The sequence below is a fragment of the Triturus cristatus genome, chromosome 10 (genome assembly GCF_964204655.1).
Source record: "Triturus cristatus chromosome 10, aTriCri1.1, whole genome shotgun sequence".
Lineage (NCBI taxonomy): Eukaryota > Metazoa > Chordata > Amphibia > Caudata > Salamandridae > Triturus > Triturus cristatus.
In genome coordinates, this window is record NC_140593.1 from 856,884,856 (window position 1) to 856,904,766 (window position 19,911).

Genomic DNA, 19,911 nt, shown 5'->3' on the forward strand with positions numbered 1-19,911 from the left:
ATGCTTCACCCAAAGCAAGCAACTGCACATGCTGCTCTCTTCTGCAATATGGTTGCTGTCTTTTCCATGGCCGTCATCGAACAAGAAATGAAAATGCCTCTATCCTTCAGACATTTTGTTTGTTCTAGGTGTATGCTCTCGGTGAGGTCAATAAAACAATTTCTGCTCTCATGCCTTGCTTTCATGAAGTAGGCCCAACCTTCAGTACACAAGGACGTGCAAACGAATAGCGCAAACTATCGTCACTTCTCTTTTTGAGCTGTCACTGATGCCCCTGGAGCACAGTACGTCACGCTGGTGAGGGATAGACAGCTTCCATTATCTCAGCTTTCCTATAAGTTGAGAGAGTAAATGCAAACTGTGTGAAAAACAGAAAGCTGCTGTTTCTGCCCGGTCTCGAACCAGGGACCTTTCGCGTGTAAAGCTAACGTGATAACCACTACACTACAGAAACAGACACCCTTATAGGAATCTTCTTGGCATGTAGTGGGCTGGGATGCACAGACCAAGGGCCAATGTCCATGAAGCTCAAAGTTGGATCCTCCTTACCCGATCTCTTTCTTTGGAAGAAAGGAACGAGGACCACTTTTATTCCAAAAGGCGATTTTAAAACCATACCTGAAACCACACTAGAAAAACACTTTGCATTTAATTTTCCTACACTGATGGTCCACCCCAGAAAAGCAGTTGCAAAGAAGTCCGGCACTGAAATTCTATACGCCAAAAGTGGGAAATAGCGTAGAGGGAAAGGAACTTTCTCACCATACACGGCGTCTTATAGCATTGAAAAGAAGAAATGGCCCTATATAATAAGCAGCCTAAAAATAATTCCACAGCATGGGCTCGTCCGGGATTTGAACCCGGGACCTCTCACACCCGAAGCGAGAATCATACCCCTAGACCAACGAGCCTGATTCCCCAGTCGGCATTTTAAGCAATTTCTGATGCGTCTTTCAGAAACAAAGCAGGGCTATTTGGCTGCTCTCTCTCTATGTGAACCACACAAAGTCATGTTTTCTGTCAAGGTGTTGTTTTTTTCACTCTTGCAAGGAAGGGATCAGTCGATATCCTAGCTGCCAGAGAGCAGAAAAAAGGCGCTGATGAGAACTGCAGGCACTTTCTGGCACTTGTACTCCTCTGCAAGTCCTGGACACTTGCCCCATAGACTTCCACCCCAGATGCAAGGGAGGGCCTGCCAATTCTTGCTCCTAAGACAGAGGCATTTGATTCTTGGATTCAAACACGCTCACTCAGCGCTCGATCAGGCTCGATCAAGCGAGATTTATATGAGTGGCTCGCAGGACTGAAACACTCACCTGGGAGCCCCAGGGTGGCTGAATTCCCAGTATGGCCATTTTTGGGCAAGTCACCTCCTTTCCTCCTGCCTCAATCTAGAATTGGCTGCAAATCACAAAATAGAGTTCAATGTCCGTGTGTACTGCCTACTCCCAGCTACCTCTCTGTCTTCCTTATGTAAATTAAAATTCGCAAGGGGGGACCAATGACAATCTGCTCCTCCCACATAACCAGGAAGCCCTGTTGAACATGTCTGCCTGTGTTGTTGCAGGGACAGTGCCTTCTCCGCCCAAAAGGTGGCAGGAGAGCCTCACAACAAAGATGGGATCAACTGCTTAATGAGAAACCAGCACGGCAGTTTGTGTGATGGAGTGCAAATTTAACGGAAGGTGTGCCTGAGGTGTCCCTTCCAGGAATACATGGAATTGTGATTGAGGGCCCAGCCTGATCGTTGGTGGATTTCTCGTCATATGTTACAGGTCCGTGCAAAGATTGTGGTGTATGGGGAATGCACTGCAAAAAACAGGACGATTTAAGGGTGTAAAAGAAACCTGTCAGAAGTGGGATTTGAACCCACATCTCCATGAGGAGACCAGAAGTCTCAGTTGCACTGAAGATCAAGCTCTCTTGAGTCTGGCGCCTTAGACCACTCGGCCATCCTGACAGCCATGGGTGTGCACAGATCTGACTCTTCTGACTGCACCTGCCAATGTTTGCACTTACAACGTTCACAGCAATGTCACAAGTGTAAAGACCCCACAATACAACATGGCATGACAAAAAAAAAGCTAGGCACAAGAGCGACCACTGATGGATGCGGATTACTTTGTTTCGTCTTGCAAAAGTAAAGGAAGTTTCCCACGGCTCGCTGGGTTCAAGGACCGCCTCTTCTTAAGCTTGCATTGAGATAATAAGGTTTTAGAGGGTGCACATAAAAGCAGCTCATGCACAGTGTTTCTGCCCGGTCTCGAACCGGGGACCTTTCGCGTGTTAGACGAACTTGATGACCACTACACTACAGAAACTCACTTGCTGTGTTTTACTGTTAGAGCGAGGTTCCTCTCAAGGATTCTCTTTACTTCTATTCTGCTGTATCAGCAGCCACTCAGAAAGCGAGGAGCAGGTGTGAAAACTGCAGAGATATCAGCCAACATACTTGCAATTAGACGTATTAAAAATTGACTTATGCAGGCATCGACAGACAAATATCTGATGCCTAAATGCCAGCAAGTACAGCTTGGGAAAGCATCACCTGGGACACACACAGACTAAGCATGAAGGCAGAAAAAGCATGGTGATCCATGTTTCTTATGAGGTTCAAAATATTTTGTGCAACAATGCGGCAAGTGTAATGAGAAATAGTCAGGCATTGTGAGTTTTGAGTAGGATTCGTATGTTTACCTCTGAAAAAGGGCTCGTCCGGGATTTGAACCCGGGACCTCTCGCACCCTAAGCGAGAATCATACCCCTAGACCAACGAGCCAAGGCACACAAGAGTTGCCTTTCGCACCGGCTCCGGGGGTTATTGGCAGCGAGTTAGTGAATGCTTCACCCAAAGCAAGCAACTGCACATGCTGCTCTCTTCTGCAATATGGTTGCTGTCTTTTCCATGGCCGTCATCGAACAAGAAATGAAAATGCCTCTATCCTTCAGACATTTTGTTTGTTCTAGGTGTATGCTCTCGGTGAGGTCAATAAAACCATTTCTGCTCTCATGCCTTGCTTTCATGAAGTAGGCCCAACCTTCAGTACACAAGGACGTGCAAACGAATAGCGCAAACTATCGTCACTTCTCTTTTTGAGCTGTCACTGATGCCCCTGGAGCACAGTACGTCACGCTGGTGAGGGATAGACAGCTTCCATTATCTCAGCTTTCCTATAAATTGAGAGAGTAAATGCAAACTGTGTGAAAAACAGAAAGCTGCTGTTTCTGCCCGGTCTCGAACCAGGGACCTTTCGCGTGTAAAGCGATCGTGATAACCACTACACTACAGAAACAGACATGCTTGCAGGAATCTTCTTGGCATGTAGTGGGCTGGAATGCACAGACCAAGGGCCAATGTCCATGAAGCTCAAAGTTGGACCCTCCTTACCCGATCTCTTTCTTTGGAAGAAGGGAACGAGGACCACTTTTATTCCAAAAGGCGATTTTAAAACCATACCTGAAACCACACTAGAAAAACACTTTGCATTTAATTTTCCTACACTGATGGTCCACCCCAGAAAAGCAGTTGCAAATAAGTCCGGCACTGAAATTCTATACGCCAAAAGTGGGAAATAGCGTAGAGGGAAAGGAACTTTCTCACCATACACGGCGTCTTATAGCATTGAAAAGAAGAAATGGCCCTATATAATAAGCAGCCTAAAAATAATTCCACAGCATGGGCTCGTCCGGGATTTGAACCCGGGACCTCTCGCACCCGAAGCGAGAATCATACCCCTAGACCAACGAGCCTGATTCCCCAGTCGGCATTTTAAGCAATTTCTGATGCGTCTTTCAGAAACAAAGCAGGGCTATTTGGCTGCTCTCTCTCTATGTGAACCACACAAAGTCATGTTTTCTCTCAAGGTGTTGTTTTTTTCACTCTTGCAAGGAAGGGATCAGTCGATATCCTAGCTGCCAGAGAGCAGAAAAAAGGCGCTGATGAGAACTGCAGGCACTTTCTGGCACTTGTACTCCTCTGCAAGTCCTGGACACTTGCCCCATAGACTTCCACCCCAGATGCAAGGGAGGGCCTGCCAATTCTTGCTCCTAAGACAGAGGCATTTGATTCTTGGATTCAAACATGCTCACTCAGCGCTCGATCAGGCTCGATCAAGCGAGATTTATATGAGTGGCTCGCAGGACTGAAACACTCACCTGGGAGCCCCAGGGTGGCTGAATTCCCAGTATGGCCATTTTTGGGCAAGTCACCTCCTTTCCTCCTGCCTCAATCTAGAATTGGCTGCAAATCACAAGATAGAGTTCAATGTCCGTGTGTACTGCCTACTCCCAGCTACCTCTCTGTCTTCCTTATGTAAATTAAAATTCGCAAGGGGGGACCAATGACAATCTGCTCCTCCCACATAACCAGGAAGCCCTGTTGAACATGTCTGCCTGTGTTGTTGCAGGGACAGTGCCTTCTCCGCCCAAAAGGTGGCAGGAGAGCCTCACAACAAAGATGGGATCAACTGCTTAATGAGAAACCAGCACGGCAGTTTGAGTGATGGAGTGCAAATTTAACAGAAGGTGTGCCTGAGGTGTCCCTTCCAGGAATACATGGAATTGTGATTGAGGGCCCAGCCTGATCGTTGGTGGATTTCTCGTCATATGTTACAGGTCCGTGCAAAGATTGTGGTCTGTGGGGAATGCACTGCAAAAAACCGGACGATTTAAGGGTGTAAAAGAAACCTGTCAGAAGTGGGATTTGAACCCACGCCTCCATGAGGAGACCAGAAGTCTCAGTTGCACTGAAGATCAAGCTCTCTTGAGTCTGGCGCCTTAGACCACTCGGCCATCCTGACAGCCATGGGTGTGCACAGATCTGACTCTTCTGACTGCACCTGCCAATTTTTGCACTTACAACGTTCACAGCAATGTCACAAGTGTAAAGACCCCACAATACAACATGGCATGACAAAAAAAAAGCTAGGCACAAGAGCGACCACTGATGGATGCGGATTACTTTGTTTCGTCTTGCAAAAGTAAAGGAAGTTTCCCACGGCTCGCTGGGTTCAAGGACCGCCTCTTCTTAAGCTTGCATTGAGATAATAAGGTTTTAGAGGGTGCACATAAAAGCAGCTCATGCACAGTGTTTCTGCCCGGTCTCGAACCGGGGAACCTTTCGCGTGTTAGGCGAACGTGATGACCACTACACTACAGAAACTCACTTACTGTGTTTTACTGTTAGAGCAAGGTTCCTCTCAAGGATTCTCTCTACTTCTATTCTGCTTTATCAGCAGCCACTCAGAAAGCGAGGAGCAAGTGTGAAAACTGCAGAGATATCAGCCAACATACTTGCAATTAGACGTATTAAAAATTGACTTATGCAGGCATCGACAGACAAATATCTGATGCCTAAATGCCAGCAAGTACAGCTTGGGAAAGCATCACCTGGGACACACACAGACTAAGCATGAAGGCAGAAAAAGCATGGTGATCCATGTTTCTTATGAGGTTCAAAATATTTTGTGCAACAATGCGGCGAGTGTAATGAGAAATAGTCAGGCATTGTGAGTTTTGAGTAGGATTCGTATGTTTACCTCTGAAAAAGGGCTTGTCCGTGATTTGAACCCGGGACCTCTCGCACCCTAAGCGAGAATCATACCCCTAGTCCAACGAGCCGAGGCACTCAAGAGTTGCCTTTTGCACCGGCTCCGGGGGTTATTGGCAGCGAGTTAGTGAATGCTTCACCCAAAGCAAGCAACTGCACATGCTGCTCTGTTCTGCAATATGGTTGCTGTCTTTTCCATGGCCGTCATCGAACAAGAAATGAAAATGCCTCTGTCCTTCAGACATTTTGTTTGTTCTAGGTGTATGCTCTCGGTGAGGTCAATAAAACCATTTCTGCTCTCATGCCTTGCTTTCATGAAGTAGGCCCAACCTTCAGTACACAAGGACGTGCAAACGAATAGCGCAAACTATCGTCACTTCTCTTTTTGAGCTGTCACTGATGCCCCTGGAGCACAGTACGTCACGCTGGTGAGGGATAGACAGCTTCCATTATCTCAGCTTTCCTATAAATTGAGAGAGTAAATGCAAACTGTGTGAAAAACAGAAAGCTGCTGTTCCTGCCCGGTCTCGAACCAGGGACCTTTCGCATGTAAAGCGAACGTGATAACCACTACACTACAGAAACAAACACTCTTGCAGGAATCTTCTTGGCATGTAGTGGGCTGGAATGCACAGACCAAGGGCCAATGTCCATGAAGCTCAAAGTTGGACCCTCCTTACCCGATCTCTTTCTTTGGAAGAAAGGAACGAGGACCACTTTTGTTCCAAAAGGCGATTTTAAAACCATACCTGAAACCACACTAGAAAAACACTTTGCATTTAATTTTCCTACACTGATGGTCCACCCCAGAAAAGCAGTTGCAAAGAAGTCCGGCACTGAAATTCTATACGCCAAAAGTGGGAAATAGCGTAGAGGGAAAGGAACTTTCTCACCATACATGGCGTCTTATAGCATTGAAAAGAAGAAATGGCCCTATATAATAAGCAGCCTAAAAATAATTCCACAGCATGGGCTCGTCCGGGATTTGAACCCGGGACCTCTCGCACCCGAAGCGAGAATCATACCCCTAGACCAACGAGCCTGACTCCCCAGTCAGCATTTTAAGCAATTTCTGATGCGTCTTTCAGAAACAAAGCAGGGCTATTTGGCTGCTCTCTCTCTATGTGAACCAAACAAAGTCATGTTTTCTCTCAAGGTGTTGTTTTTTTCACTCTTGCAAGGAAGGGATCAGTCGATATCCTAGCTGCCAGAGAGCAGAAAAAAGGCGCTGATGAGAACTGCAGGCACTTTCTGGCACTTGTACTCCTCTGCAAGTCCTGGACACTTGCCCCATAGACTTCCACCCCAGATGCAAGGGAGGGCCTGCCAATTCTTGCTCCTAAGACAGAGGCATTTGATTCTTGGATTCAAACATGCTCACTCAGCGCTCGATCAGGCTCGATCAAGCGAGATTTATATGAGTGGCTCGCAGGACTGAAACACTCACCTGGGAGCCCCAGGGTGGCTGAATTCCCAGTATGGCCATTTTTGGGCAAATCACCTCCTTTCCTCCTGCCTCAATCTAGAATTGGCTGCAAATCACAAGATAGAGTTCAATGTCCGTGTGTACTGCCTACTCCCAGCTACCTCTCTGTCTTCCTTATGTAAATTAAAATGCGCAAGGGGGGACCAATGACAATCTGCTCCTCCCACATAACCAGGAAGCCCTGTTGAACATGTCTGCCTGTGTTGTTGCAGGGACAGTGCCTTCTCCGCCCAAAAGGTGGCAGGAGAGCATCACAACAAAGATGGGATCAACTGCTTAATGAGAAACCAGCACGGCAGTTTGTGTGATGGAGTGCAAATTTAACAGAAGGTGTGCCTGAGGTGTCCCTTCCAGGAATACATGGAATTGTGATAGAGGGCCCAGCATGATCGTTGGTGGATTTCTCGTCATATGTTACAGGTCCGTGCAAAGATTGTGGTCTGTGGGGAATGCACTGCAAAAAACAGGACGATTTAAGGGTGTAAAAGAAACCTGTCAGAAGTGGGATTTGAACCCACGCCTCCATGAGGAGACCAGAAGTCTCAGTTGCACTGAAGATCAAGCTCTCTTGAGTCTGGCGCCTTAGACCACTCGGCCATCCTGACAGCCATGGCTGTGCACAGATCTGACTCTTCTGACTGCACCTGCCAATTTTTGCACTTACAACGTTCACAGCAATGTCACAAGTGTAAAGACCCCACAATACAACATGGCATGACAAAAAAAAAAGCTAGGCACAAGAGCGACCACTGATGGATGCGGATTACTTTGTTTCGTCTTGCAAAAGTAAAGGAAGTTTCCCACGGCTCGCTGGGTTCAAGGACCGCCTCTTCTTAAGCTTGCATTGAGATAATAAGGTTTTAGAGGGTGCACATAAAAGCAGCTCATGCACAGTGTTTCTGCCCGGTCTCGAACCGGGGAACCTTTCGCGTGTTAGGCGAACGTGATGACCACTACACTACAGAAACTCACTTACTATGTTTTACTGTTAGAGCAAGGTTCCTCTCAAGGATTCTCTCTACTTCTATTCTGCTGTATCAGCAGCCACTCAGAAAGCGAGGAGCAAGTGTGAAAACTGCAGAGATATCAGCCAACATACTTGCAATTAGACGTATTAAAAATTGACTTATGCAGGCATCGACAGACAAATATCTGATGCCTAAATGCCAGCAAGTACAGCTTGGGAAAGCATCACCTGGGACACACACAGACTAAGCATGAAGGCAGAAAAAGCATGGTGATCCATGTTTCTTATGAGGTTCAAAATATTTTGTGCAACAATGCGGCAAGTGTAATGAGAAATAGTCAGGCATTGTGAGTTTTGAGTAGGATTCGTATGTTTACCTCTGAAAAAGGGCTCATCCGGGATTTGAACCCGGGACCTCTCGCACCCTAAGCGAGAATCATACCCCTAGACCAACGAGCCGAGGCACACAATAGTCGCATTTTGCACCGGCTCCGGGGGTTATTGGCAGCGAGTTAGTGAATGCTTCACCCAAAGCAAGCAACTGCACATGCTGCTCTCTTCTGCAATATGGTTGCTGTCTTTTCCATGGCCGTCATCGAACAAGAAATGAAAATGCCTCTATCCTTCAGACATTTTGTTTGTTCTAGGTGTATGCTCTCGGTGAGGTCAATAAAACCATTTCTGCTCTCATGCCTTGCTTTCATGAAGTAGGCCCAACCTTCAGTACACAAGGACGTGCAAACGAATAGCGCAAACTATCGTCACTTCTCTTTTTGAGCTGTCACTGATGCCCCTGGAGCACAGTACGTCACGCTGGTGAGGGATAGACAGCTTCCATTATCTCAGCTTTCCTATAAATTGAGAGAGTAAATGCAAACTGTGTGAAAAACAGAAAGCTGCTGTTTCTGCCCGGTCTCGAACCAGGGACCTTTCGCGTGTAAAGCGATCGTGATAACCACTACACTACAGAAACAGACATGCTTGCAGGAATCTTCTTGGCATGTAGTGGGCTGGAATGCACAGACCAAGGGCCAATGTCCATGAAGCTCAAAGTTGGACCCTCCTTACCCGATCTCTTTCTTTGGAAGAAGGGAACGAGGACCACTTTTATTCCAAAAGGCGATTTTAAAACCATACCTGAAACCACACTAGAAAAACACTTTGCATTTAATTTTCCTACACTGATGGTCCACCCCAGAAAAGCAGTTGCAAATAAGTCCGGCACTGAAATTCTATACGCCAAAAGTGGGAAATTGCGTAGAGGGAAAGGAACTTTCTCACCATACACGGCGTCTTATAGCATTGAAAAGAAGAAATGGCCCTATATAATAAGCAGCCTAAAAATAATTCCACAGCATGGGCTCGTCCGGGATTTGAACCCGGGACCTCTCGCACCCGAAGCGAGAATCATACCCCTAGACCAACGAGCCTGATTCACCAGTCGGCATTTTAAGCAATTTCTGATGCGTCTTTCAGAAACAAAGCAGGGCTATTTGGCTGCTCTCTCTCTATGTGAACCACACAAAGTCATGTTTTCTCTCAAGGTGTTGTTTTTTTCACTCTTGCAAGGAAGGGATCAGTCGATATCCTAGCTGCCAGAGAGCAGAAAAAAGGCGCTGATGAGAACTGCAGGCACTTTCTGGCACTTGTACTCCTCTGCAAGTCCTGGACACTTGCCCCATAGACTTCCACCCCAGATGCAAGGGAGGGCCTGCCAATTCTTGCTCCTAAGACAGAGGCATTTGATTCTTGGATTCAAACATGCTCACTCAGCGCTCGATCAGGCTCGATCAAGCGAGATTTATATGAGTGGCTCGCAGGACTGAAACACTCACCTGGGAGCCCCAGGGTGGCTGAATTCCCAGTATGGCCATTTTTGGGCAAGTCACCTCCTTTCCTCCTGCCTCAATCTAGAATTGGCTGCAAATCACAAGATAGAGTTCAATGTCCGTGTGTACTGCCTACTCCCAGCTACCTCTCTGTCTTCCTTATGTAAATTAAAATTCGCAAGGGGGGACCAATGACAATCTGCTCCTCCCACATAACCAGGAAGCCCTGTTGAACATGTCTGCCTGTGTTGTTGCAGGGACAGTGCCTTCTCCGCCCAAAAGGTGGCAGGAGAGCCTCACAACAAAGATGGGATCAACTGCTTAATGAGAAACCAGCACGGCAGTTTGAGTGATGGAGTGCAAATTTAACAGAAGGTGTGCCTGAGGTGTCCCTTCCAGGAATACATGGAATTGTGATTGAGGGCCCAGCCTGATCGTTGGTGGATTTCTCGTCATATGTTACAGGTCCGTGCAAAGATTGTGGTCTGTGGGGAATGCACTGCAAAAAACCGGACGATTTAAGGGTGTAAAAGAAACCTGTCAGAAGTGGGATTTGAACCCACGCCTCCATGAGGAGACCAGAAGTCTCAGTTGCACTGAAGATCAAGCTCTCTTGAGTCTGGCGCCTTAGACCACTCGGCCATCCTGACAGCCATGGGTGTGCACAGATCTGACTCTTCTGACTGCACCTGCCAATTTTTGCACTTACAACGTTCACAGCAATGTCACAAGTGTAAAGACCCCACAATACAACATGGCATGACAAAAAAAAAGCTAGGCACAAGAGCGACCACTGATGGATGCGGATTACTTTGTTTCGTCTTGCAAAAGTAAAGGAAGTTTCCCACGGCTCGCTGGGTTCAAGGACCGCCTCTTCTTAAGCTTGCATTGAGATAATAAGGTTTTAGAGGGTGCACATAAAAGCAGCTCATGCACAGTGTTTCTGCCCGGTCTCGAACCGGGGAACTTTTCGCGTGTTAGGCGAACGTGATGACCACTACACTACAGAAACTAACTTACTGTGTTTTACTGTTAGAGCAAGGTTTCTCTCAAGGATTCTCTCTACTTCTATTCTGCTGTATCAGCAGCCACTCAGAAAGCGAGGAGCAAGTGTGAAAACTGCAGAGATATCAGCCAACATACTTGCAATTAGACGTATTAAAAATTGACTTATGCAGGCATCGACAGACAAATATCTGATGCCTAAATGCCAGCAAGTACAGCTTGGGAAAGCATCACCTGGGACACACACAGACTAAGCATGAAGGCAGAAAAAGCATGGTGATCCATGTTTCTTATGAGGTTCAAAATATTTTGTGCAACAATGCGGCGAGTGTAATGAGAAATAGTCAGGCATTGTGAGTTTTGAGTAGGATTCGTATGTTTACCTCTGAAAAAGGGCTTGTCCGTGATTTGAACCCGGGACCTCTCGCACCCTAAGCGAGAATCATACCCCTAGTCCAACGAGCCGAGGCACTCAAGAGTTGCCTTTTGCACCGGCTCCGGGGGTTATTGGCAGCGAGTTAGTGAATGCTTCACCCAAAGCAAGCAACTGCACATGCTGCTCTGTTCTGCAATATGGTTGCTGTCTTTTCCATGGCCGTCATCGAACAAGAAATGAAAATGCCTCTGTCCTTCAGACATTTTGTTTGTTCTAGGTGTATGCTCTCGGTGAGGTCAATAAAACCATTTCTGCTCTCATGCCTTGCTTTCATGAAGTAGGCCCAACCTTCAGTACACAAGGACGTGCAAACGAATAGCGCAAACTATCGTCACTTCTCTTTTTGAGCTGTCACTGATGCCCCTGGAGCACAGTACGTCACGCTGGTGAGGGATAGACAGCTTCCATTATCTCAGCTTTCCTATAAATTGAGAGAGTAAATGCAAACTGTGTGAAAAACAGAAAGCTGCTGTTCCTGCCCGGTCTCGAACCAGGGACCTTTCGCATGTAAAGCGAACGTGATAACCACTACACTACAGAAACAAACACTCTTGCAGGAATCTTCTTGGCATGTAGTGGGCTGGAATGCACAGACCAAGGGCCAATGTCCATGAAGCTCAAAGTTGGACCCTCCTTACCCGATCTCTTTCTTTGGAAGAAAGGAACGAGGACCACTTTTGTTCCAAAAGGCGATTTTAAAACCATACCTGAAACCACACTAGAAAAACACTTTGCATTTAATTTTCCTACACTGATGGTCCACCCCAGAAAAGCAGTTGCAAAGAAGTCCGGCACTGAAATTCTATACGCCAAAAGTGGGAAATAGCGTAGAGGGAAAGGAACTTTCTCACCATACATGGCGTCTTATAGCATTGAAAAGAAGAAATGGCCCTATATAATAAGCAGCCTAAAAATAATTCCACAGCATGGGCTCGTCCGGGATTTGAACCCGGGACCTCTCGCACCCGAAGCGAGAATCATACCCCTAGACCAACGAGCCTGACTCCCCAGTCAGCATTTTAAGCAATTTCTGATGCGTCTTTCAGAAACAAAGCAGGGCTATTTGGCTGCTCTCTCTCTATGTGAACCAAACAAAGTCATGTTTTCTCTCAAGGTGTTGTTTTTTTCACTCTTGCAAGGAAGGGATCAGTCGATATCCTAGCTGCCAGAGAGCAGAAAAAAGGCGCTGATGAGAACTGCAGGCACTTTCTGGCACTTGTACTCCTCTGCAAGTCCTGGACACTTGCCCCATAGACTTCCACCCCAGATGCAAGGGAGGGCCTGCCAATTCTTGCTCCTAAGACAGAGGCATTTGATTCTTGGATTCAAACATGCTCACTCAGCGCTCGATCAGGCTCGATCAAGCGAGATTTATATGAGTGGCTCGCAGGACTGAAACACTCACCTGGGAGCCCCAGGGTGGCTGAATTCCCAGTATGGCCATTTTTGGGCAAATCACCTCCTTTCCTCCTGCCTCAATCTAGAATTGGCTGCAAATCACAAGATAGAGTTCAATGTCCGTGTGTACTGCCTACTCCCAGCTACCTCTCTGTCTTCCTTATGTAAATTAAAATGCGCAAGGGGGGACCAATGACAATCTGCTCCTCCCACATAACCAGGAAGCCCTGTTGAACATGTCTGCCTGTGTTGTTGCAGGGACAGTGCCTTCTCCGCCCAAAAGGTGGCAGGAGAGCCTCACAACAAAGATGGGATCAACTGCTTAATGAGAAACCAGCACGGCAGTTTGTGTGATGGAGTGCAAATTTAACGGAAGGTGTGCCTGAGGTGTCCCTTCCAGGAATACATGGAATTGTGATTGAGGGCCCAGCCTGATCGTTGGTGGATTTCTCGTCATATGTTACAGGTCCGTGCAAAGATTGTGGTGTGTGGGGAATGCACTGCAAAAAACAGGACGATTTAAGGGTGTAAAAGAAACCTGTCAGAAGTGGGATTTGAACCCACGCCTCCATGAGGAGTCCAGAAGTCTCAGTTGCACTGAAGATCAAGCTCTCTTGAGTCTGGCGCCTTAGACCACTCGGCCATCCTGACAGCCTTGGGTGTGCACAGATCTGACTCTTCTGACTGCACCTGCCAATGTTTGCACTTACAACGTTCACAGAAATGTCACAAGTGTAAAGACCCCACAATACAACATGGCATGACAAAAAAAAAGCTAGGCACAAGAGCGACCACTGATGGATGCGGATTACTTTGTTTCGTCTTGCAAAAGTAAAGGAAGTTTCCCACGGCTCGCTGGGTTCAAGGACCGCCTCTTCTTAAGCTTGCATTGAGATAATAAGGTTTTAGAGGGTGCACATAAAAGCAGCTCATGCACAGTGTTTCTGCCCGGTCTCGAACCGGGGACCTTTCGCGTGTTAGACGAACGTGATGACCACTACACTACAGAAACTCACTTGATGTATTTTACTGTTAGAGCAAGGTTCCTCTCAAGGATTCTCTCTACTTCTATTCTGCTGTATCAGCAGCCACTCAGAAAGCGAGGAGCAAGTGTGAAAACTGCAGAGATATCAGCCAACATGCTTGCAATTAGACGTATTAAAAATTGACTTATGCAGGCATCGACAGACAAATATCTGATGCCTAAATGCCAGCAAGTACAGCTTGGGAAAGCATCACCTGGGACACACACAGACTAAGCATGAAGGCAGAAAAAGCATGGTGATCCATGTTTCTTATGAGGTTCAAAATATTTTGTGCAACAATGCGGCGAGTGTAATGAGAAATAGTCAGGCATTGTGAGTTTTGAGTAGGATTCGTATGTTTACCTCTGAAAAAGGGCTCGTCCGGGATTTGAACCCAGGACCTCTCGCACCCTAAGCGAGAATCATACCCCTAGACCAACGAGCCGAGGCACACAAGAGACGCCTTTCGCACCGGCTCCGGGGTTTATTGGCAGCGAGTTAGTGAATGCTTCACTCAAAGCAAGCAACTGCACATGCTGCTCTCTTCTGCAATATGGTTGCCTTCTTTTCCATGGCCGTCATCGAACAAGAAATGAAAATGCCTCTATCCTTCAGACATTTTGTTTGTTCTAGGTGTATGCTCTCGGTGAGGTCAATAAAACCATTTCTGCTCTCATGCCTTGCTTTCATGAAGTAGGCCCAACCTTCAGTACACAAGGACGTGCAAACGAACAGCGCAAACTATCGTCACTTCTCTTTTTGAGCTGTCACTGATGCCCCTGGAGCACAGTACGTCACGCTGGTGAGGGATAGACAGCTTCCATTATCTCAGCTTTCCTATAATTTGAGAGAGTAAATGCAAACTGTGTGAAAAACAGAAAGCTGCTGTTTCTGCCCGGTCTCGAACCAGGGACCTTTCGCGTGTAAAGCTAACGTGATAACCACTACACTACAAAAACAGACACGCTTATAGGAATCTTCTTGGCATGTAGTGGGCTGGAATGCACAGACCAAGGGCCAATGTCCATGAAGCTCAAAGTTGGACCCTCCTTACCCGATCTCTTTCTTTGGAAGAAAGGAACGAGGACCACTTTTATTCCAAAAGGCGATTTTAAAACCATACCTGAAACCACACTAGAAAAACACTTTGCATTTAATTTTCCTACACTGATGGTCCACCCCAGAAAAGCAGTTGCAAAGAAGTCCGGCACTGAAATTCTATACGCCAAAAGTGGGAAATAGCGTAGAGGGAAAGGAACTTTCTCACCATACACGGCGTCTTAGAGCATTGAAAAGAAGAAATGGCCCTATATAATAAGCAGCCTAAAAATAATTCCACAGCATGGGCTCGTCCGGGATTTGAACCCGGGACCTCTCGCACCCGAAGCGAGAATCATACCCCTAGACCAACGAGCCTGATTCCCCAGTCGGCATTTTAAGCAATTTCTGATGCGTCTTTCAGAAACAAAGCAGGGCTATTTGGCTGCTCTCTCTCTATGTGAACCACACAAAGTCATGTTTTCTGTCGAGGTGTTGTTTTTTTCACTCTTGCAAGGAAGGGATCAGTCGATATCCTAGCTGCCAGAGAGCAGAAAAAAGGCGCTGATGAGAACTGCAGGCACTTTCTGGCACTTGTACTCCTCTGCAAGTCCTGGACACTTGCCCCATAGACTTCCACCCCAGATGCATGGGAGGGCCTGCCAATTCTTGCTCCTAAGACAGAGGCATTTGATTCTTGGATTCAAACACGCTCACTCAGCGCTCGATCAGGCTCGATCAAGCGAGATTTATATGAGTGGCTCGCAGGACTGAAACACTCACCTGGGAGCCCCAGGGTGGCTGAATTCCCAGTATCGCCATTTTTGGGCAAGTCACCTCCTTTCCTCCTGCCTCAATCTAGAATTGGCTGCAAATCACAAAATAGAGTTCAATGTCCGTGTGTACTGCCTACTCCCAGCTACCTCTCTGTCTTCCTTATGTAAATTAAAATTTGCAAGGGGGGACCAATGACAATCTGCTCCTCCCACATAACCAGGAAGCCCTGTTGAACATGTCTGCCTGTGTTGTTGCAGGGACAGTGCCTTCTCCGCCCAAAAGGTGGCAGGAGAGCCTCACAACAAAGATGGGATCAACTGCTTAATGAGAAACCAGCACGGCAGTTTGTGTGATGGAGTGCAAATTTAACGGAAGGTGTGCCTGAGGTGTCCCTTCCAGGAATACATGGAATTGTGATTGAGGGCCCAGCCTGATCGTTGGTGGATTTCTCGTCATATGTTACAGGTCCGTGCAAAGATTGTGGTGTATGGGGCATGCACTGCAAAAAACAGGACGATTTAAGGGTGTAAAAGAAACCTGTCAGAAGTGGGATTTGAACCCACGCCTCCATGAGGAGACCAGAAGTCTCAGTTGCACTGAAGATTAAGCTCTCTTGAGTCTGGCGCCTAAGACCACTCGGCCATCCTGACAGCCCTGGGTGTGCATAGATCTGACTCTTCTGACTGCACCTGCCAATGTTTGCACTTACAACGTTCACAGCAATGTCACAAGTGTAAAGACCCCACAATACAACATGGCATGACAAAAAAAAAGCTAGGCACAAGAGCGACCACTGATGGATGCGGATTACTTTGTTTCGTCTTGCAAAAGTAAAGGAAGTTTCCCACGGCTCGCTGGGTTCAAGGACCGCCTCTTCTTAAGCTTGCATTGAGATAATAAGGTTTTAGAGGGTGCACATAAAAGCAGCTCATGCACAGTGTTTCTGCCCGGTCTCGAACCGGGGACCTTTCGCGTGTTAGACGAACGTGATGACCACTACACTTCAGAAACTCACTTGCTGTGTTTTACTGTTAGAGCAAGGTTCCTCTCAAGGATTCTCTTTACTTCTATTCTGCTGTATCAGCAGCCACTCAGAAAGCGAGGAGCAGGTGTGAAAACTGCAGAGATATCAGCCAACATACTTGCAATTAGACGTATTAAAAATTGACTTATGCAGGCATCGACAGACAAATATCTGATGCCTAAATGCCAGCAAGTACAGCTTGGGAAAGCATCACCTGGGACACACACAGACTAAGCATGAAGGCAGAAAAAGCATGGTGATCCATGTTTCTTATGAGGTTCAAAATATTTTGTGCAACAATGCGGCAAGTGTAATGAGAAATAGTGAGGCATTGTGAGTTTTGAGTAGGATTCGTATGTTTACCTCTGAAAAAGGGCTCGTCCGGGATTTGAACCCGGGACCTCTCGCACCCTAAGCGAGAATCATACCCCTAGACCAACGAGCCGAGGCACACAAGAGTCGCCTTTCGCACCGGCTCCGGGGGTTATTGGCAGCGAGTTAGTGAATGCTTCACCCAAAGCAAGCAACTGCACATGCTGCTCTCTTCTGCAATATGGTTGCTGTCTTTTCCATGGCCGTCATCGAACAAGAAATGAAAATGCCTCTATCCTTCAGACATTTTGTTTGTTCTAGGTGTATGCTCTCGGTGAGGTCAATAAAACCATTTCTGCTCTCATGCCTTGCTTTCATGAAGTAGGCCCAACCTTCAGTACACAAGGACGTGCAAACGAATAGCGCAAACTATCGTCACTTCTCTTTTTGAGCTGTCACTGATGCCCCTGGAGCACAGTACGTCACGCTGGTGAGGGATAGACAGCTTCCATTATCTCAGCTTTCCTATAAATTGAGAGAGTAAATGCAAACTGTGTGAAAAACAGAAAGCTGCTGTTTCTGCACGGTCTCGAACCAGGGACCTTTCGCATGTAAAGCGATCGTGATAACCACTACACTACAGAAACAGACACGCTTGCAGAAATCTTCTTGGCATGTAGTGGGCTGGAATGCACAGACCAAGGGCCAATGTCCATGAAGCTCAAAGTTGGACCCTCCTTACCCGATCTTTTTCTTTGGAAGAAGGGAACGAGGACCACTTTTAATCCAAAAGGCGATTTTAAAACCATACCTGAAACCGAACTAGAAAAACACTTTGCATTTAATTTTCCTACACTGATGGTCCACCCCAGAAAAGCAGTTGCAAATAAGTCCGGCACTGAAATTCTATACGCCAAAAGTGGGAAATAGCGTAGAGGGAAAGGAACTTTCTCACCATACACGGCGTCTTATAGCATTGAAAAGAAGAAATGGCCCTATGTAATAAGCAGCCTAAAAATAATTCCACAGCATGGGCTCGTCCGGGATTTGAACCCGGGACCTCTCGCACCCGAAGCGAGAATCATACCCCTAGACCAACGAGCCTGATTCCCCAGTCGGCATTTTAAGCAATTTCTGATGCGTCTTTCAGAAACAAAGCAGGGCTATTTGGCTGCTCTCTCTCTATGTGAACCACACAAAGTCATGTTTTCTCTCAAGGTGTTGTTTTTTTCACTCTTGCAAGGAAGGGATCAGTCGATATCCTAGCTGCCAGAGAGCAGAAAAAAGGCGCTGATGAGAACTGCAGGCACTTTCTGGCACTTGTACTCCTCTGCAAGTCCTGGACACTTGCCCCATAGACTTCCACCCCAGATGCAAGGGAGGGCCTGCCAATTCTTGCTCCTAAGACAGAGGCATTTGATTCTTGGATTCAAACATGCTCACTCAGCGCTCGATCAGGCTCGATCAAGCGAGATTTATATGAGTGGCTCGCAGGACTGAAACACTCACCTGGGAGCCCCAGGGTGGCTGAATTCCCAGTATGGCCATTTTTGGGCAAGTCACCTCCTTTCCTCCTGCCTCAATCTAGAATTGGCTGCAAATCACAAGATAGAGTTCAATGTCCGTGTGTACTGCCTACTCCCAGCTACCTCTCTGTCTTCCTTATGTAAATTAAAATTCGCAAGGGGGGACCAATGACAATCTGCTCCTCCCACATAACCAGGAAGCCCTGTTGAACATGTCTGCCTGTGTTGTTGCAGGGACAGTGCCTTCTCCGCCCAAAAGGTGGCAGGAGAGCCTCACAACAAAGATGGGATCAACTGCTTAATGAGAAACCAGCACGGCAGTTTGTGTGATGGAGTGCTAATTTAACAGAAGGTGTGCCTGAGGTGTCCCTTCCAGGAATACATGGAATTGTGATTGAGGGCCCAGCCTGATCGTTGGTGGATTTCTCGTCATATGTTACAGGTCCGTGCAAAGATTGTGGTGTGTGGGGAATGCACTGCAAAAAACAGGACGATTTAAGGGTGTAAAAGAAACCTGTCAGAAGTGGGATTTGAACCCAAGCCTCCATGAGGAGACCAGAAGTCTCAGTTGCACTGAAGATCAAGCTCTCTTGAGTCTGGCGCCTTAGACCACTCGGCCATCCTGACAGCCATGGGTGTGCACAGATCTGACTCTTCTGACTGCACCTGCCAATTTTTGCACTTACAACGTTCACAGCAATGTCACAAGTGTAAAGACCCCACAATACAACATGGCATGACAAAAAAAAAGCTAGGCACAAGAGCGACCACTGATGGATGCGGATTACTTTGTTTCGTCTTGCAAAAGTAAAGGAAGTTTCCCACGGCTCGCTGGGTTCAAGGACCGCCTCTTCTTAAGCTTGCATTGAGATAATAAGGTTTTAGAGGGTGCACATAAAAGCAGCTCATGCACAGTGTTTCTGCCCGGTCTCGAACCGGGGAACCTTTCGCGTGTTAGGCGAACGTGATGACCGCTACACTACAGAAACTCACTTATTGTGTTTTACTGTTAGAGCAAGGTTCCTCTCAAGGATTCTCTCTACTTCTATTCTGCTGTATCAGCAGCCACTCAGAAAGCGAGGAGCAAGTGTGAAAACTGCAGAGATATCAGCCAACATGCTTGCAATTAGACGTATTAAAAATTGACTTATGCAGGCATCGACAGACAAATATCTGATGCCTAAATGCCAGCAAGTACAGCTTGGGAAAGCATCACCTGGGACACACACAGACTAAGCATGAAGGCAGAAAAAGCATGGTGATCCATGTTTCTTATGAGGTTCAAAATATTTTGTGCAACAATGCGGCGAGTGTAATGAGAAATAGTCAGGCATTGTGAGTTTTGAGTAGGATTCGTATGTTTACCTCTGAAAAAGGGCTCGTCCGGGATTTGAACCCGGGACCTCTCGCACCCTAAGCGAGAATCATACCCCTAGACCAACGAGCCGAGGCACACAAGAGTCGCCTTTCGCACCGGCTCCGGGGGTTATTGGCAGTGAGTTAGTGAATGCTTCACTCAAAGCAAGCAACTGCACATGCT

At 47.0% G+C, this 19,911-nt stretch overlaps 16 non-coding genes across 16 annotated transcripts; all 16 read right to left on the bottom strand.

Annotated features, from left to right (window-relative positions):
* Positions 1-839: 839 nt before the first annotated feature.
* TRNAP-CGG (transfer RNA proline (anticodon CGG)) lies at positions 840-911 on the bottom strand. Its single transcript has one exon. It is a non-coding gene; the product is annotated as a tRNA-Pro (tRNA).
* A 1,796-nt stretch (positions 912-2,707) lies between these two features.
* TRNAP-AGG (transfer RNA proline (anticodon AGG)) lies at positions 2,708-2,779 on the bottom strand. The gene has a single exon. It is a non-coding gene; the product is annotated as a tRNA-Pro (tRNA).
* Positions 2,780-3,678: 899 nt separating this feature from the next.
* On the bottom strand, positions 3,679-3,750 carry TRNAP-CGG (transfer RNA proline (anticodon CGG)). Its single transcript has one exon. It is a non-coding gene; the product is annotated as a tRNA-Pro (tRNA).
* Positions 3,751-6,060: 2,310 nt separating this feature from the next.
* On the bottom strand, positions 6,061-6,133 carry TRNAV-UAC (transfer RNA valine (anticodon UAC)). The gene has a single exon. It is a non-coding gene; the product is annotated as a tRNA-Val (tRNA).
* Positions 6,134-6,518: 385 nt separating this feature from the next.
* On the bottom strand, positions 6,519-6,590 carry TRNAP-CGG (transfer RNA proline (anticodon CGG)). Its single transcript has one exon. It is a non-coding gene; the product is annotated as a tRNA-Pro (tRNA).
* Positions 6,591-8,388: 1,798 nt separating this feature from the next.
* TRNAP-AGG (transfer RNA proline (anticodon AGG)) lies at positions 8,389-8,460 on the bottom strand. Its single transcript has one exon. It is a non-coding gene; the product is annotated as a tRNA-Pro (tRNA).
* An 899-nt stretch (positions 8,461-9,359) lies between these two features.
* Positions 9,360-9,431, bottom strand: TRNAP-CGG (transfer RNA proline (anticodon CGG)). The gene has a single exon. It is a non-coding gene; the product is annotated as a tRNA-Pro (tRNA).
* A 2,310-nt stretch (positions 9,432-11,741) lies between these two features.
* TRNAV-UAC (transfer RNA valine (anticodon UAC)) lies at positions 11,742-11,814 on the bottom strand. Its single transcript has one exon. It is a non-coding gene; the product is annotated as a tRNA-Val (tRNA).
* A 385-nt stretch (positions 11,815-12,199) lies between these two features.
* On the bottom strand, positions 12,200-12,271 carry TRNAP-CGG (transfer RNA proline (anticodon CGG)). Its single transcript has one exon. It is a non-coding gene; the product is annotated as a tRNA-Pro (tRNA).
* A 937-nt stretch (positions 12,272-13,208) lies between these two features.
* Positions 13,209-13,320, bottom strand: TRNAL-CAA (transfer RNA leucine (anticodon CAA)). The gene is made up of 2 exons: positions 13,283-13,320; positions 13,209-13,254 (listed from the first exon to the last, which is right to left on the bottom strand). It is a non-coding gene; the product is annotated as a tRNA-Leu (tRNA).
* Positions 13,321-13,608: 288 nt separating this feature from the next.
* On the bottom strand, positions 13,609-13,681 carry TRNAV-AAC (transfer RNA valine (anticodon AAC)). Its single transcript has one exon. It is a non-coding gene; the product is annotated as a tRNA-Val (tRNA).
* A 386-nt stretch (positions 13,682-14,067) lies between these two features.
* On the bottom strand, positions 14,068-14,139 carry TRNAP-AGG (transfer RNA proline (anticodon AGG)). The gene has a single exon. It is a non-coding gene; the product is annotated as a tRNA-Pro (tRNA).
* Positions 14,140-15,038: 899 nt separating this feature from the next.
* On the bottom strand, positions 15,039-15,110 carry TRNAP-CGG (transfer RNA proline (anticodon CGG)). The gene has a single exon. It is a non-coding gene; the product is annotated as a tRNA-Pro (tRNA).
* A 1,796-nt stretch (positions 15,111-16,906) lies between these two features.
* TRNAP-AGG (transfer RNA proline (anticodon AGG)) lies at positions 16,907-16,978 on the bottom strand. The gene has a single exon. It is a non-coding gene; the product is annotated as a tRNA-Pro (tRNA).
* Positions 16,979-17,877: 899 nt separating this feature from the next.
* TRNAP-CGG (transfer RNA proline (anticodon CGG)) lies at positions 17,878-17,949 on the bottom strand. Its single transcript has one exon. It is a non-coding gene; the product is annotated as a tRNA-Pro (tRNA).
* A 1,797-nt stretch (positions 17,950-19,746) lies between these two features.
* On the bottom strand, positions 19,747-19,818 carry TRNAP-AGG (transfer RNA proline (anticodon AGG)). The gene has a single exon. It is a non-coding gene; the product is annotated as a tRNA-Pro (tRNA).
* Between the last annotated feature and the right edge of the window lie 93 nt (positions 19,819-19,911).